Source organism: Prinia subflava, chromosome 4 (genome assembly GCF_021018805.1).
Source record: "Prinia subflava isolate CZ2003 ecotype Zambia chromosome 4, Cam_Psub_1.2, whole genome shotgun sequence".
Lineage (NCBI taxonomy): Eukaryota > Metazoa > Chordata > Aves > Passeriformes > Cisticolidae > Prinia > Prinia subflava.
The window spans coordinates 48437929-48453674 of NC_086250.1; the positions used below are offsets into that span (position 1 = coordinate 48437929).

General features: G+C 35.2%; 1 protein-coding gene across 7 annotated transcripts in view; it reads left to right on the forward strand.

Annotated features, from left to right (window-relative positions):
• FOXP2 (forkhead box P2) overlaps positions 1 to 15746 on the forward strand; it is a 411548-nt gene that overhangs the window by 313558 nt on the left and 82244 nt on the right. Inside the window, exon 3 of one of the 7 annotated variants that reach the window (XM_063396703.1) lies at positions 12651 to 12721. The exons of the other annotated variants lie outside the window; for them this stretch is intronic. The gene's annotated coding sequence lies outside the window, so the exon portion shown is untranslated. The remainder of the gene's footprint in view (positions 1 to 12650; positions 12722 to 15746) is intronic. 7 annotated transcript variants of the gene reach the window in all.

Here is a 15746-nt window from a genome sequence, read left to right on the forward strand (position 1 = left end):
AGGAAAATCACTTGCTGATATAGTTTAAACTTATGGAATGTAATAATATGTAGGCTTTGCTCACTTAATATTCAATTTTGTGTTGACTTGGAACCATATTCTGAACAGGCTGATAGGTAAGAGTACACAGAGAAGAATGTGTTGAGCCACATGCCTCCTGTGAACTTTGAAGGACAATTACTCACTCTCTCCATTTATTGTTTTGAAAGGGTTCTCCAATGATTTAAGAAAGCAAGATGATTTTAGAAAAATATAGGCTTGAAACAACATAAGTTGTTATCTAAGAGGTGGCTTAGAATGCCAGTTGAAACACTGAAATGTTATAATTACAAAATAAGTAGTGATTGTTATGATAAAATATCAAGGATCTTAGCATTTAGGTTCAAAACACAATGCTAGAGTAATAAGACAAGTAGCAAGATTAAACAAAAACAGTATTAATCAGAAAAAAAAAGGTCTACAGACTAATCTACATAGGATTTCGATTTTTCCTTAGTTATTTTCTGAATCACAGATTCTTCAGCATGTGCAAGACCCATTTTAAGTTCTCTAAATGATATTGCTTTCCACATCAAAAAAACATAGAAGTAAGGATTTAGGGGTTTATATTGATCCTTTGTTTCTGTCACTAGGCTTTTGCTCATTCTTGGAACACTTTAGAGCCATTTGAGTTTTCATTTACAGTTTACTCTGAAATTAGCTCTGCATTCTGTACAATACACTTTCCATTAACTCTTGTTTATGCTTAACACAGTTATGAACTTTACCATGGGCTTGGTTGACTTGTTGGTCAGTTTTCGTTTGTTGGGACCTATTCCCACCATTATTACCCAATTCTTAGTATTTCTGAGTACAGTATAGCAGTCACAAAAAAGAAAATGCCAAAAATTTAAAAAATCTGTCAGAATTTGTGTTAATGGTATTCCCACATTTCGTTTCAGCTGCATTAGAATACCTTTGATGTAGTGCTAGGAAATAACAAGCAAACAAAACTGGGTGGTGTCTTAGAGCAATTGTATATATTTCAAACATCATCACATGTCATTGGCAAAGCAATAAATACATATTGCCCTTGCCTCTTCAAAAAAGAAGTGTAATTCAGTTCCTGTTCTTAACAGTTGCTGTATTTCTTGACCACTAAGCAGAACACTAAGAATCTGTTTGATAGGTATTTAAATACATGTTTACACAAACGTGAGAGTTGTTAGGTTGCATCAAATACCTTGCCACCTCCATAATCCAAATACCATACATCAGTAACTGTTTTGGAGACATTTGTATCGTATTTCTCTCAGATGGTGCAGGTAAAACAGGTCTCTGTACTTGCAAATGGAAACTTTTAGCTTCAAGGATCACTGGCAACTTACTTCTGTTTTCTGCTGAGAAACTAACACTTCATACTGAGCAGTCGACAAGAAAAAAAGTCTGTCTTTTTTTATGCATAACCTGTTCACCCATTGCAAATGAAAGTGACTTTTACCAGCAAGTGTCCAAAGACAGACTCTTGGATATGACAGGTTCTCTCACTTTTTATCACTCAGTTTTTTGGATGATGGCAGTGCCACTAATTACAACAGATTTGTCAACTGTACCCTTCTGCTGGACTTCTTTAATTTTTAAGAAAATTAAATTATTTCTGCTGTGATAAGAGAATTGCCACAAAAAGCACTATGAAAAAAATTATTTCATGATAAAAGCAGAAAAAACTGTTAAAAATTTTTGAAGTCTTACATAGTTGAAGCTGCTCCTTTCTTTAATTGACTTCTTTTGCTCAGACATTAACTTCTTCATCCCTTAGCCAGTGTGTGAGCTCAGTGGGTGTGCTATTCTCAATAATTGTAAGGAGTTTCTCTTCTCCCAGTTCCATCCTACACTTTCCTAGCTTTATTTTTATCCTTCTAAATGTTTCTTTGCCATTTTCATCAGAGAAGTGTTATTATAGCTGATATAAATGAGAACTGTAATCATCCTCTTTGGGATTTGCACTCCAGATACATTTACTCTATAAAAACACTAAATAAAAAGAAAAAACAAAACAAACAAAAACCAAAACAAACCAAAATAAACCAAAAAAACCCAAACCCCAAACCTACAAACAAACAAGCACCCCCCAAAACCCAAATCTACATACAACCACCAAAAGAACCGAAAGTCCATGCAGAGACAACTCATCCCATCTTCCTCATACCAGGCTGTTTATGCTTAGACATTAACTTCAGGACCAACAGGAATAATCTTTCCAATTTCACATTTTTTCTTCATCACTGTCAACTCTATCAGCACGTTAGTTGTCTTAAGCTTGAAACATAAACATCTGGAATTTGAGTATCTTTCCTATCTCAACCATACTAGGAGCTTCTTAAGCTGTGGACTGAGCTGAAACTCTCATGCAGGTTCTCCACATTTCAAATACCACAACTGACCTCTTTTCAGCAGATGAAAAATGTCATCTTGTCTCATTGCTCCCAGTGCTCCCCAAAGATTTTCCTAACATTTCTCTTTCCCCAGTTTCCCTTCAAAGCATCAAATAGAGGCAGTTTGTTTTCAGTTTTATAGTCCTCCACCGTCTGACTTCACGATATCCATTATTCTTCATAAAGTAGAAAAAAAATTGCCATTAATTTTCTACTTTTTGATTTTCAGATAAGCCCTATTGTACTCTCTCCTGTGCTGCCTGTAATGACTGTGAAGTACCTCATTATCCTCCTCCAAGTCAGTCATTCAGACTTCTCCAGTCTATGTATAGAGAGCTTAGCATATATTGCCTGCTATCATGACAGGTATTTCCTATCAGTCTGTCACTGTCATCTCTCGTCGTGCACAGGACTGTCATCTCCCTCAGTGTCTGTGCAGTGCTGACAGCACGGTCCTGGTCAGCATCCTGGGAGCCTTGGTGCACTTGCAGTGACTCCCAGGGAATCTTTGTGCACTTGCAGCGATTCTCACGTTACTGCTGCTGCCACTGGTTCCAAGTCTTCCATCACCTGTGTGATTTACCGTGAGCATTGAAGTTCTTCATTCCAACAGGAAAAATATGGCCTTATAATTCATTTTTCTGCATTACTGATTCAGCTGTTTTTCGTAGTCTGCCCTTTCACAGGGCAAACCATGCTCTTCTTATGTGGTCTCAGTTTACTGAAATTGCAGAGCACACATATCTCCATCACATTTAATAAGACTCCAGTATTTTCATTCTACAAGAAATATTTGTACATGTCTCAAAAATAATGCTTTTATTTTAAGGTGAGACCAAAAGAGATGATACAAAGGACATTCAAAAAGCCTTTGACACTGTCCACACAGTCCTTCATGAGTGATTTATTAAGAAAACTGAATAGTTCTAGGTGAAAGTTGAAGTTCCATCATAGGTTAGAAACAAGAGACAGAAGATGGAGTATGCGTATATTGTCAATTTTCAGCATGGCAAAAGGTTAACGTTTCTGTCTCCTCCTGACCTGTACATTAAATACCATTGTTTAATATATTTATTAATGAGCTGGAAAGTGGGATGAAGAATATTGCGTGTTTCAAAATTTAAAGATAACCAGAAAACTTATTTAGCCTTGTAAAGATTAGAGATGACTTTGAGGCGTTTCAAAGGAAAGCAGAATAGTAAGTATGCAAATGCCATAGTGGTAGAAGAAAGATGGTACTGGTTAATATGATACATATTGAAGGAGTATGTATTTTAACTGCTTGCACCGATCATGTAACTGCACCAATTTTTCTAAGCGTAATCACATTGTGGTAGAGGAAACAAGCTGTATCTTCTTATAACAAGCACATCTTCCCTTGGTCTGCAGTAGAAGGAAACAATCAAGATTTACAAAAATTGAGAAGTGTGCAGACAAAAACATTATCATACCAATTTTGTTTTGGTCTGTGATCTGATTATATTATGTGGAATTTGGGATATTTCATTCTAATCCAAAAGTAGCATTCGGTAGCCTGAGGAAGGAGCACTTTTTTTCTCGCTCTCTCTCTTCTTCTGTTATACAGTCCAGCTATTTCAGACCTACCTTGTGCCTTTATGTAACTGTGAGCAAATTTTACTTAGAAAGCTACAGATAAATGTGATTTCATATCTATTCATAAGTATCTGCATGAGAGCCTGCTCTATATAATAGTTTTTGTCAGTGAGCTATTATTTCAAAACCAGGATAATTTATTTTCTACATAAAATATATTCTAATTACAAGTGTCATTTATATTATTTCTAAAAATATTAGCAGAAATTCTAATATTAATAATGCTCATAATTTCTTAGATTAGGAAAAAAGAAAAAGATTGGATTTAATGTTTGTGAAATTTCTTTATTCCCTTAATCTTGAGCGGATAGAGAAAGATTGTCATTTGAAAAAAATGATGGAGCTTTGGTTCCTCAAGACCATGATACCAGGTTATTTACCCAAATCAGTTACCCAAACTACACTAGAGCTGTCTTTGTACAGATAAGTGAATTATATTTTAATATATGCATATGTATGCACATTCTTGTGAATTGTCTTTTCTCAGAATAGAGGCTTTTCATATTTAACTTACTTCTATAGTGCGTATTTCTGCTTTAATCTCAGTGTCTCAGTCCTTTCCTGTTGTACACTTTTATGACTCTAGACTTTACTGGAAGCAAATTATACCACAGCATCTTCATTGTTCATATTCCTGGAGCATTGCATTTGTTGCAGTCTCCATAAAAAATCATAGAAAGCTCTTATTTTTTATGCCCTAAATCTCTTCTTCCTGGAGCAAGTACATTGATATCGTTGCAGAATTCTTGCCATAAATGTGATCCTCCTTTAGTTGTCTAAATGAGAAGGATTTTACCTGAATTATGAATTTCACCTGAGCTGTGCAGCAGAGGAAAGCATGAGACTTTGTATCAGACCCCTTTCACTCCAGTCTTTCCAAACTTGGACTAGAAGTCTGAGAAAATTGTTGTTTGTCCTGTTTGCCAAAGTAGTCATATCTCTGGCATTCCAAGCACTGTATCTACTGGTTTGTTGGGGTTTTTTCTTTCTTTTTTTCTTCTGTATCCTGTGTTACTAGAGTAGCCTGTGCATGTGCATAAACTGGATTTCTACTCCACAGAACGTCTTCTGTTCTTGATTAAAGAATGTGTAAATCTCATCAGATTAATAGCAGATAGGATAGGCCAAGGACCCTAAAAGATGAATGCCAGGATTTGTTGGATACAATCCTTAACAACCCTATTATGGTCCAGTCAGGAGGGACATGAGGTATAAAGTTTAAAACTTCAATCCCAAAATCCCTAAAAACTGTCCTGTTTTTAGAAAGGACACAGTATTACCTTCTCTTTGCCATGAATAATGTATCTATTTCAGTATAGTTTTTGTCCTAAAACTTTGACATTAAGTCTTACTGATATTTCTCCAACCATCATTTTTCTTTGGACTTTCTTTTCTTTTAGGATTTCATACTTTTTAAATGAGACACTTTCTTCTCTAAAGAAAATTTCTTTAGGTATGCTAGTCTCTTTAATCAGCTGAACACTCAACCCTTGTCCTTGCAGACACTCTTTAAAGGACATACTTTTGCACTTCTGTACATCCTTGACAAGAAGTTGTAACTAATCATACAATTGTGTTTGTTGAGAAGTAAGTGTGCGAGAAACTCATAAACTACCAACAGAATGAAGAATTTAGCAGAAGATGTAAATATAGATGTGTGCTAACACACAAAGACAGGATATCTAGACATTACTACAAAATATTGATTATTCTCAAAATAATAAAATTCTTTGTTTCTATTTCACTTTCTAACTACAATTCAAGAAAATTCCTATTTTACTTACTGTGAGAAATTTCTTTTCTAAGTACACAAAGAGTGCCAGTTCTATGAATCTGAGCAATACCAGACTACAAGTTGAACATATTGCAGTTTCTTTGTTTGTGGTGGATGATGCACATTTTCTGTTGGAGTTTCATCACCTTATGTACTGTAGTATTAAACTATGAAACTACAGACAGTTCACATTTAGAGTGGTGGGTCTTTTCTTGATGTGTGTGACTATCATAAACTGCCAAGTACTTCAGGAAAAAAGCCACTTGTCTTGACTGAATATTTAATTGTAAAGAAGATGAAAATAAAGTGGGAAAGCAAAAGTAGGAACAAAATATTTTAGGCTTTGAAATAAGACATACTGTCACTGTCTGATGTCAGCTATCTTTAAGGCCTGTTAACTTGAGCAATAATTCATTTTAATGTATATAGTCCTTTAGAACTGAAAATATTCTTCAGTTTGTCCAATTGATTAAATTTCCCCATCAATCACCAGACTGCTAGCTCCCTTGTTTCTGTTGAATCATTCTGGCCTATCTGCTTAACAAAGGATGCAATGTCAGCTGCAGAAATACATTGGAAAATTTCTATATGTTTCTAATTAATAATTTCTAGCATTTGTAATTGCTCAACAGGTATAGATGCCGGTAAGACCACTTTCTTTATTAAACAAGTCAGCAGCAGTATATATTGACTTTTTCGTATTTTTCATATAACTTCTTGAAGAAAAAAAGCCCAACATATGAAAAAGAAAGTATTTGTTGCTAATTTTATTTGTGATACTCATATTGTCATCAACTTTTTCCAATGTCACTTGAGAACATTTAATAATTTGGTTATGTGTTCCGTTTTTGTTGTCTCTTGTATTTGGGGATTTTACCTCTGTTCAATTGATTTCAAAGTTGTCCACTTTTACAAGTATATTTAAATACTAGGAGCAGTGTAAAAAGAAATCCAGGAGCGAGTCTATTTCTGGAAGGATGGGGAAGTGTCCTACACAGCATTTTTCACACTTCTGAGCAGTGTCCTCTTGACCTTCAATTTAACATTGACACAGTCACTCTTTTCCAAGAACTGATTACTCAATCGTTTTACCAAATGGTCACATCTTTAGGAAACAAGAAATGTGCACTAGAAGGAATGACTTAGTGTTGACTTCAAATTACTTAGTGTTGTGCTTTGCAAGTTCCTTTATATTTGGAAAAGCTGAAGAAACAATTTGTGGAGGGCCTTGCATGTGACGGCTTTCAAGAAAAAGAGATTAGCTACAAGTTCTCTAAATACCACCATGGGTGGGGACGTTTTGAGGCACTTAATGCTCTCTTGACTCCAGCTATGACATGCAGGTAGCAGGAGCACCCTGTTCTCATGGGGATCATAGCACTGCACCGAGTGTGCCTGCATCTGGGGCCTTATTTTAGTGCTTTCACTAAGGCTTTCAGTGTGGAAAATAAATCATGTTCAACTGAGCGTGTTTCACAGTTCCACAGATGAGAAGGGAAGAATGTTTCTTTGACGTGTTGCACAGATGTGTGTCATCACTTGCGCTTCCTCGTAAGATAGGTCTAGAGTAAATTTTGTAAAACTACAGCTGGTAATGCTTGCACCATGTCCTCTAACTGAAATGTGGTCTGTCTTTGCATATCTTAGTATCAGCTCAAAATTCAGGCCTCTAAGTACATTGTTTACATCCAGAGGAGTATGAGCATAGGTGATACTGAGTCAGATCCCAATAGCCTGGGTTCTGAGTGCCCACTCCAGGTGTGTTATGAAAGGTGGGCAGAGCGAGATGATAAGACGGAATAAAAAACTTGAGATCCTTCCCTTTTACATTCTCCCAGCAATGTGAGGCTCAAAGACCCTTTGTATTCAAAAGCTCAAAATAGATGTTTAATCTATGGATTAATACGTTTAGGTTTTAAAACATGCAGAGTTTGGGGGGTTTCCTTGCTTTTTCTGTCAAAATTAGTGCTTTGTTGCTATCTTGAATGTGTTTAGGTTATTTCCAGGCATTGAATCTTGTTAAACTTCAAAGAAAGTTGAGAACAATGTCAACATTCTTATCACAGAATCAGACTTCTCAGATCCAGCTAATGCTCTTGCACTGTGTTTTAGAACCTGCAGATCAACTTCTTCAGCAGCTGAAACCTGGAAGATTTAAATGAGATTTATAGCATTATTTAGTTACAGTGAAATCATTAAAGTTCTGTACCGTAATTATGAGTGATTTCATGTACCAAGGAATCTCTGCACAAAAGCTTGCAGGATGTGACTGGTATCTCCCTCTAGTTGCCTTCTCTCCCTCTCTCTCTCTCTCTCTCTCTCACTCAGTCCATTTTCTGATTTTCCTAGACCATTACCTAATGATGTTGGGAGTAAGGACATTATTTCAGGAGCTTGTTTGCCATTTAGTTTGACGCATAGACATACACAAATTTCTCTTACAAGAAGACAAACTTTGTTTGTGTAATCAGCTGGGAAATATCCTGGTGAAGAAGCCTTGATTGTATTCTACAGATATACCAAAACCCATAAATACCTTTTCTCTGATAGATGTTTTGCTGTACAATATTGAATTATGAAAAAAATATAATAGCCTATACAAGGCTTATATAAATCAGTATCACTAAGTATCACTAATTAAATGCTCAAAATCTGAAAGGTAAGGTTTTCTCCCCTGCTCTGTTGAAGTTTTTTCTGATGAGTATCCAAAGAGTTATAATATAGTTACAACAGTTTGCCTCCTCCAACATTTTGTCTGTAAAAGTAATAATTCAGATTTATCCAGTGCATTTAATTCTCCATGGGAAAAAATATGTAAAGGCTAATCAGTGCTGAGTGAATGGAGGTCTATTCAGTTTTATCCTGCACATCTGAAGGGGGAAGTTTTAGTCTCCCTTGGAAACTTAGCAAGAAGAATTTATTTCAGACATTGTATACCAGTATCCAAACAAAAAAACCCCACCTAATTTCTTCTGAGTAAAAAGATAAGGGAAAAAAAGAGCCTTCATTCAAGAATTTATTTGAGTTCCATTTACTTCTCTGTGCACACTTTATGTTTAGATGCCATTTATAAATATCTTACAATCATTTGTTAAGTTTTATGACAATTTTTACCATGCCTGATGACTGTAACTCATGCATTAAACATGCACACGTATTTTAACAATATTTGCATCTTATAATATGCTTTCTAACGACTTGTCATAGACTCATCAGTTAAACATTTATTTTACAAATGCATTTTGTAATATGCTATGGTAATAAACTATAAAAAAGGTATCCCACCTTGTAATATTTTCAGATGGATGAATAATGCATTACAAATTCTACCTTCATTTAAAACATGACCTCTATTCTGATGAAATCTGATACATTGTCTGGATTTATGGTGATTGCTCAGTTGTGTGAGGTGCTGTCAATCTGCTTTCTGATTAATTTTCCTAGTTTATAAATTTGAATTAATCTGTAAATATTTACAAAATAGTACAGTGGGGGTTTTTTTCAGTTCTTTTATTTTTATCCACCTGATTAATTTAAACCAAGTGTACCAACCCCTATGTAGCTGGGGGCTAATTTTCATTCAAATAATTTCTGGAAATTCAATTCAGTTCTGAAATTGATTATCAAAATCATGATTGCTATTTTACTGGCTGCCTAAGTTTGTAATATGTATCTCTAAAGAGGCCTAGGCTACTGTCATATCTAATCTAATGAGCTCTGTAAAGCTGAAGGGTACATAATATTAGAAAACTTAATAATAAGCCACAATAAAAACATGTTTTTACTATTTATTATTTTAAATTTCCCCTTTATCTGATTTTACGTACTTTTTAAATTTATGGAACTTTATTCAAACCAAAGTTCTGCTTAAATAGCTATTGCAATCATAGTCGGCCTGCTTTCTGGCTTCCTAAAACATCATGTCGATTTTTTTCAATATTTTTTTTTTAATATGAATGTTCATACCTAAGATTTTCTGGCTGATTTCTCTCTGTGTGCACACGTGTAGATTGTAATATTTTTAATAGTTTTATTTCACCAGAGATTCTTTCTTCAAAACTAAAGTGAAAGAAGGGAATTTGAGGGTTGCTTGGTTGGTGAGTTTTTTTACGCAGCCTGTAGAGTACTATAGGTATGCCCACACATCTAGTGATAAAACAAAATGCTTGAGGATTTCAGCAGTGTTCTTCATTAGGCACCCTCCAATATCTGAAGAAAAACCGAAGTGTCTGGCAGTTTTACTTTTGCCTGGAAATAGTTTTAGGGCATTGCATCTATGTGATGCTGTCTGAATGTGTGAAGTCAATACAGAGTAGTCTGGTTTTACATCTATTTAACATAAATACAAATGACTACTGCAGGTGCATACTAAGGAGAAGTCAATGTTAGATAATTGGTCTCTTGGAAGAAGGCTTTATTGCACCAGACAATAGAAGGTTACACCTTGTCTCTGCCTTTCACCTTAATAGTCCAGGCTCAAGGGCCTTTTGTCACCATTCATAGTCAAGGCACTTTTAGTCAACACATTGTTGTCAACACATAGTCAACAGAGCTTTAAGAGACAAATTATGCAATCTGATTTAGACATCTAATTAGGATTTAATGAATTGTGTCACAGAAATGCCTATTTTTCTCCTTTGATTACTTCAGATGACTATTTCAGATATAGATTGTAGTGCAGGCTTTTTGCATTTGGTAGAGCAATATCCCCCATTACTACTTCTGGTTTTTTTTTCTTTAATTTCTTCTAAATAAATTACTGCCTATGGAATGAGCTGTACTTATTGTCAATTGAGTTTTACCTCTTCAAACATTTAGACCACACTCTACATAGTCAAACACACTCAGTTAGGGTTGTCTAAATTCTGTTACGGCAGCCTCCCTGCTCAGGGAGAGAAGTATTAATTCTGTTCCAGTTTGGTTTTTTTTTTCCTTTTTTTTGCGGGGGAGGGGGGGGTGAGTTTGTGGTCCTTTTTGTGGGTTTGTTTTTTGTTGTTTTTCTTTTTTTTGGTGTTCATCATTAAGTGAAAGCAAACAACTAGTTCTAGTTGAGATATTATGCTCAGGGGATGCGGCTTCTATCCTATAGCATCAGGGCTAGGAAATATTCTACATGGGCTACATGAAACTTCACACTAGTCATCTAAGTACTGAAATGGGCTTGATAAAGACAAAGTATTTAGTGTTTTATCCCAAATGCTTTAGCCATCACTTCTCCCACTCTTTGGGGAGAATTCAAAGAAAATTTGCTGTCTTTTTCTATTAAAAATATAAAATGCAGGAGTCATTGTTTTGTCGGAAGATTTTTCTTATTTTTCCTGGTGGTTGTTTCTCTTAGAATCGTGTTGCATTCATTGCTTATCTTTGAAATTACAAGTTTGACCACCTTGTTTATTGGGAGTATGATGACTTCCAGGGTAAATTTTTAGCAACGTTTATAATGTTTAACTGTTTCAATGGATTTCCTAGCTGCAACTGTGCACACTGTTTCTTTGAATGCATCAAAATACTGAGTATATTGGTAGTTCCTTAGTTCTCATCTGTTACTCAATCTCATCTGTTTTAAACACATTATGGTTGCACAAGAAATGCAGTAAACATCTATATTTTGTGATGGGAATTTCTTTCTTCTAAGTTTGCTCAGAAAGCACAGAGCTTCCACACTTTGCTGTAGTTCTTGGCAACTTGTCATTCCTTAACGTAAATCAAATATAAACAATATATGTGCTTTTGTTATTACTTGACTGTTTCAAGATTTCTGTAGTTCAGATTCATTGCATTCCTTGTGTTCTTGGAATTCCTTTTGTCGATTTCAGTTATAGAAAAGCCTATGAGGCATGCTCTAGAAATTTGGTTTTGCACATTGCATATGTCTTTTTATATATGAACATCCACAAGTGTGTATTTACATAGTCAGCTATCATGTGCAATCTTAGTACAGATAATAAACTGCAGGGTTGTTAATCATGCACCCTTCTCAACTGAACTTTACTAGTCTCTTTCCTTCTATTATTGCAAATCTCTGCTGTTAACAGTAACAGTAATAATATTTTATCTTTTTTTTTTTTTTTTAAATTTTGCATGTCAGTCTTCCAAATGCATTGTGATTTGTGGGCCAGAAGAGAGATTTTCTGATCCAAAATTAGTCACAAATTCAGTGTCTTGCCCCTTACTGAAGTCCACAGTATGGTTTTTTTATCATGGGTTAAGAGAAGTTCTAGCTTCCCAGTAGATCACACAATTGATCTCAGTCCTGCGAGGTTAAGATGCAATAGATTTTCAAACTACAGTATTCATATGCATACAAAAATATTTTAAAGTTATTTTGGTAATTCTGAGTTATAAAAATTAGCAGACTTCCTCAGAGGTACAAAATTTAAAAATTATCTTTGCAGAAGGAATAAAAGCCCTGTGGTACATTGTAGTACCTTCTTGAAGATTTTAAAGCTAGCTTTTTTATATATAATTCACATTTCCTATATACATAGTAATGTGTTTTTGTATAAACGTTCTATTCTAGTTTTGTTTGGGAGAATCTGCGTAAATTGTGTATGCTTTCTCCATTTGTGAATAATGTGGCAACTCCAAATTCACACGAATGAAACCATCATACTTTTCATATCATGTATGGTATATACCATACATAGACATTTATAGTGAGGTAGAGGATGATACCAAAAATCTCTTCCCTCTAGGCTTGAAAAATGATCAAAAAAGTAGAAGACCCTTTTTGTGCCTTGGGAAAAATAGATCAAGAAATTAAAACTCCAGTCATTACCAATAACCTTAAAATGTATTTTAATGTGCTGCAGCTTCAGTTACCCTCAGCTGAAGCTTCTCTATTTTAGCTTACAGGGTCTTGTGACCTCAGCCCATAGCAGAGTTTCAACAGTAATAGCGACAGCCATCTTGGATAAATGTAAGTGAATTTTTTCCTCATTTCTATAGTTTCTCTCCCTCACATGCACTTTTGGAGTTTTGTTTTTCACTCAGGATGTAGACAGTATTCCTGACAACACTTCTACTCTGTGCCAAGTAGCATGATTGACACAAAGTACGAGTAAAGCATCTAAGTGGGATTTCTTGCCTTTTAAATGTCACAGTATCAGACTCATTCTGTGCTTTTGAAATGCCAGTATGATGGCCATGCAAACTTTATTTTACCTGCAGCTAGCTTGATGGTAGTTTTCATTATCAGCCAGGATTAATCTGCAAAATGTGAGGTGGTACAAAAAGATTTTTGCCATATAATCTTGTTTTAGTTAATGCTAAGGATGAAATCTAGGAGAATGCAGAGAATTTTTTTTTAAGGAAAGGTTTGCCTTCTTCAATCAGCTTTATCATTTCAGTTCTGCTTCACGTCAGATTGTGATAATCCATTTCCAAACTTAGCTCTGCATTCACCAACTATTGCATAAATCTGGGGTTGGAGCTGGAGCTGGGAAAGACTACACATTATACATTATACATGCTGCCTGAGTAACAACTTCCAGAAGTATAAATTAAGGAATTAGGGACATCTGCCCACTATTGGTTTCTGAATAATACCAAATACAGCAGCCATTTTTTTTTCAATAGTTATCATGCTGTTGTAATGGGGAGACAAACAGAAGAAAATAGAGTTATTCATTCAGAAAATCATGTCCTGTACGCTGATAGTCTGAAGAAGCTGGAATTTGGTGGGAACTTACAAAAGATAGCTGCACTTAGATATTCTTCGGTATTTAGTCCTGAGTTGGCCTTTGTCTGAATTCACCATTGCTGAATAAAGTAGCATCTTGGTCTGTTAAATCACCATGCCACCCCTCCATCTTCTATTTGTTCATGTATCAAAATATATATGTAACATCATACTTAAAACTCCAAGGTTTTATTACATGTAAATAGTTGTGTTGTAGCTCTGTAGCTACAGCGGTACCTTCTTAACGACCTCGGCTGGCTGAGCACATGGAAGTTGAAATGCAGCCTGTTCTCTTCATGTGGTTTCATAGGATATATCTGTTCAGAAACTGCATGAAATGAAAGGCTTCACCTCGGAGCAGTTAAGGCTAAAGCCAGCACAAGTGGAACTGCCTCCATCCATCAGTCTTACAAACATGACATTCAAAGATTGATACTGGGCTGCCTTGGTGTTCTACCTGCAAACCTGTAGCCAACTTAAAAAGTCATTAGAATTCAGATCTTCTAGCAAACATGTGTTTATGTTAATATCTCTGTAATAAATGTGAGACCAAATCACATATAGCAGAGCCTGGAAGCTGTAAGGGTAGAAGTATTTGTACTGAAACCAGTTTGTTATCTTGAATTCTTGAATTGTTTCAAACTTTAGTGTGCCGTGTAGGTGGGAGGGGGCACTGTTATCAGCTGCACACAGAAATGAAGTAGTAAAAGAAATATCATGCCTAGAATCTATTCTTTTTGACTCAAACTATATGAATGAACAAAAAGGTGTAAAAAATGTTGGCTTGGCTACTAGTTCTAAGGAGGAATGTACTGAATCATGAAGAATAATTCCTGAAGCTTCTCTGAGGAAACAGCTTAGTTGAAATCTGTGCAAACCAGTGTCCAGTGTCCAGGGACCAGTGTCCTCAAAGATAGTTGTTTTATAATAATTACCATAAATATTTATTTAATTTCAAAAGAAGAGATGATGTTCTGACATTTTTCATTGCAAAGCTAAGTTAATGAGAGAGCTTTGCTACCACTGTCAGTGGGAAGTATGTATAGATTTTGAACGTGTTTGAGTATAAAATAAAAGCTGAGTTTCAGAGGAAGTTCACAAAATCAGCACTCTAATGATAGCAGTTTGAAAAATCTACATGTTTATCAAATACCAGTCATTTGGTTGGAGCCATGTATGCCAAGATAAATTCATTGCCACTCCAGGCTCAGCCCTGTATTTGTTATCTTTTTGACACTGTAGTTTATGTGACACCTCTGTCCCATTAAGTGATGTGATCCTTATGTACAAGAATGATCCTCTGCTTTGATAACTGTCTCCAACTTGTAACAACATCAAGATTATTGAATTAATAGAATGCTAATGTGATTCCATAGATCTTGTTAAAACAGTGTTCCCTTCATAATAGTTAGATAGTTAGAGTGTGATTTATTTCCTATTTTTATTATTTGTGTAGTTTTTCCAGTTGTCTGTGAACAGGGGAGACAGATAAAAATTAAAAGAATATGTATATATGTATTTTAAACTTTGGGGCTTTTTAACTAGAATATGTAGCGTGTTTAGTATTTGGTGTATATATAAATTGTATGTAAAATATGCACATATAAATAAATATGTTTAACTGACGCATTGGGGCTTAGATTTAGCTCATCACTTACCACTTCATGTTATGTGTGGACTTTAAAATACAATAGAAAAGATTTTGTGAATATAATGTTATAGAAAGTGTGATGGAACATACTGGGAAGTTACACAACATGAAAAAGCTTGCTATAAAATGGTTTGAGATACTAAAAAGCCAGATGCCAACAAATCCAGCCTGCTAATCCTTTTGCCAAGTAGCTGTAACATTATGTACTTCATACATGATACTAACTTCTGGGCATTTCAGTTTCTTTCTGTGCTACGCTATCATGCTTCCAAAAGTCTACTCTAGCACAAGAGGTATTTGTGCTCCATAGTAAAAAACTTGAGGATTTTGTAGAGATACTGAAGTAACAGAGGTACCCATAGTGCTCCAGTCATAAATATTTTGTTACATTATTCCAGTGGTTCTTCATAATTGCCTTTACATCCTCGATGTATAAAAGGCAAGGAAGTGTTAGACACCAAAGAACTAAATCCATTCGCACAGTATATGTTTCAGCAAATACAGATTTTATTCAGCCCGAAATCTTCTTTCTTTTAGTGTTCGATGGCACTGAAGTCTAGATGGTTGGAGTGAGTTGAGGGTTGTGCAGGTGATTTTTTAGAATGATCTATG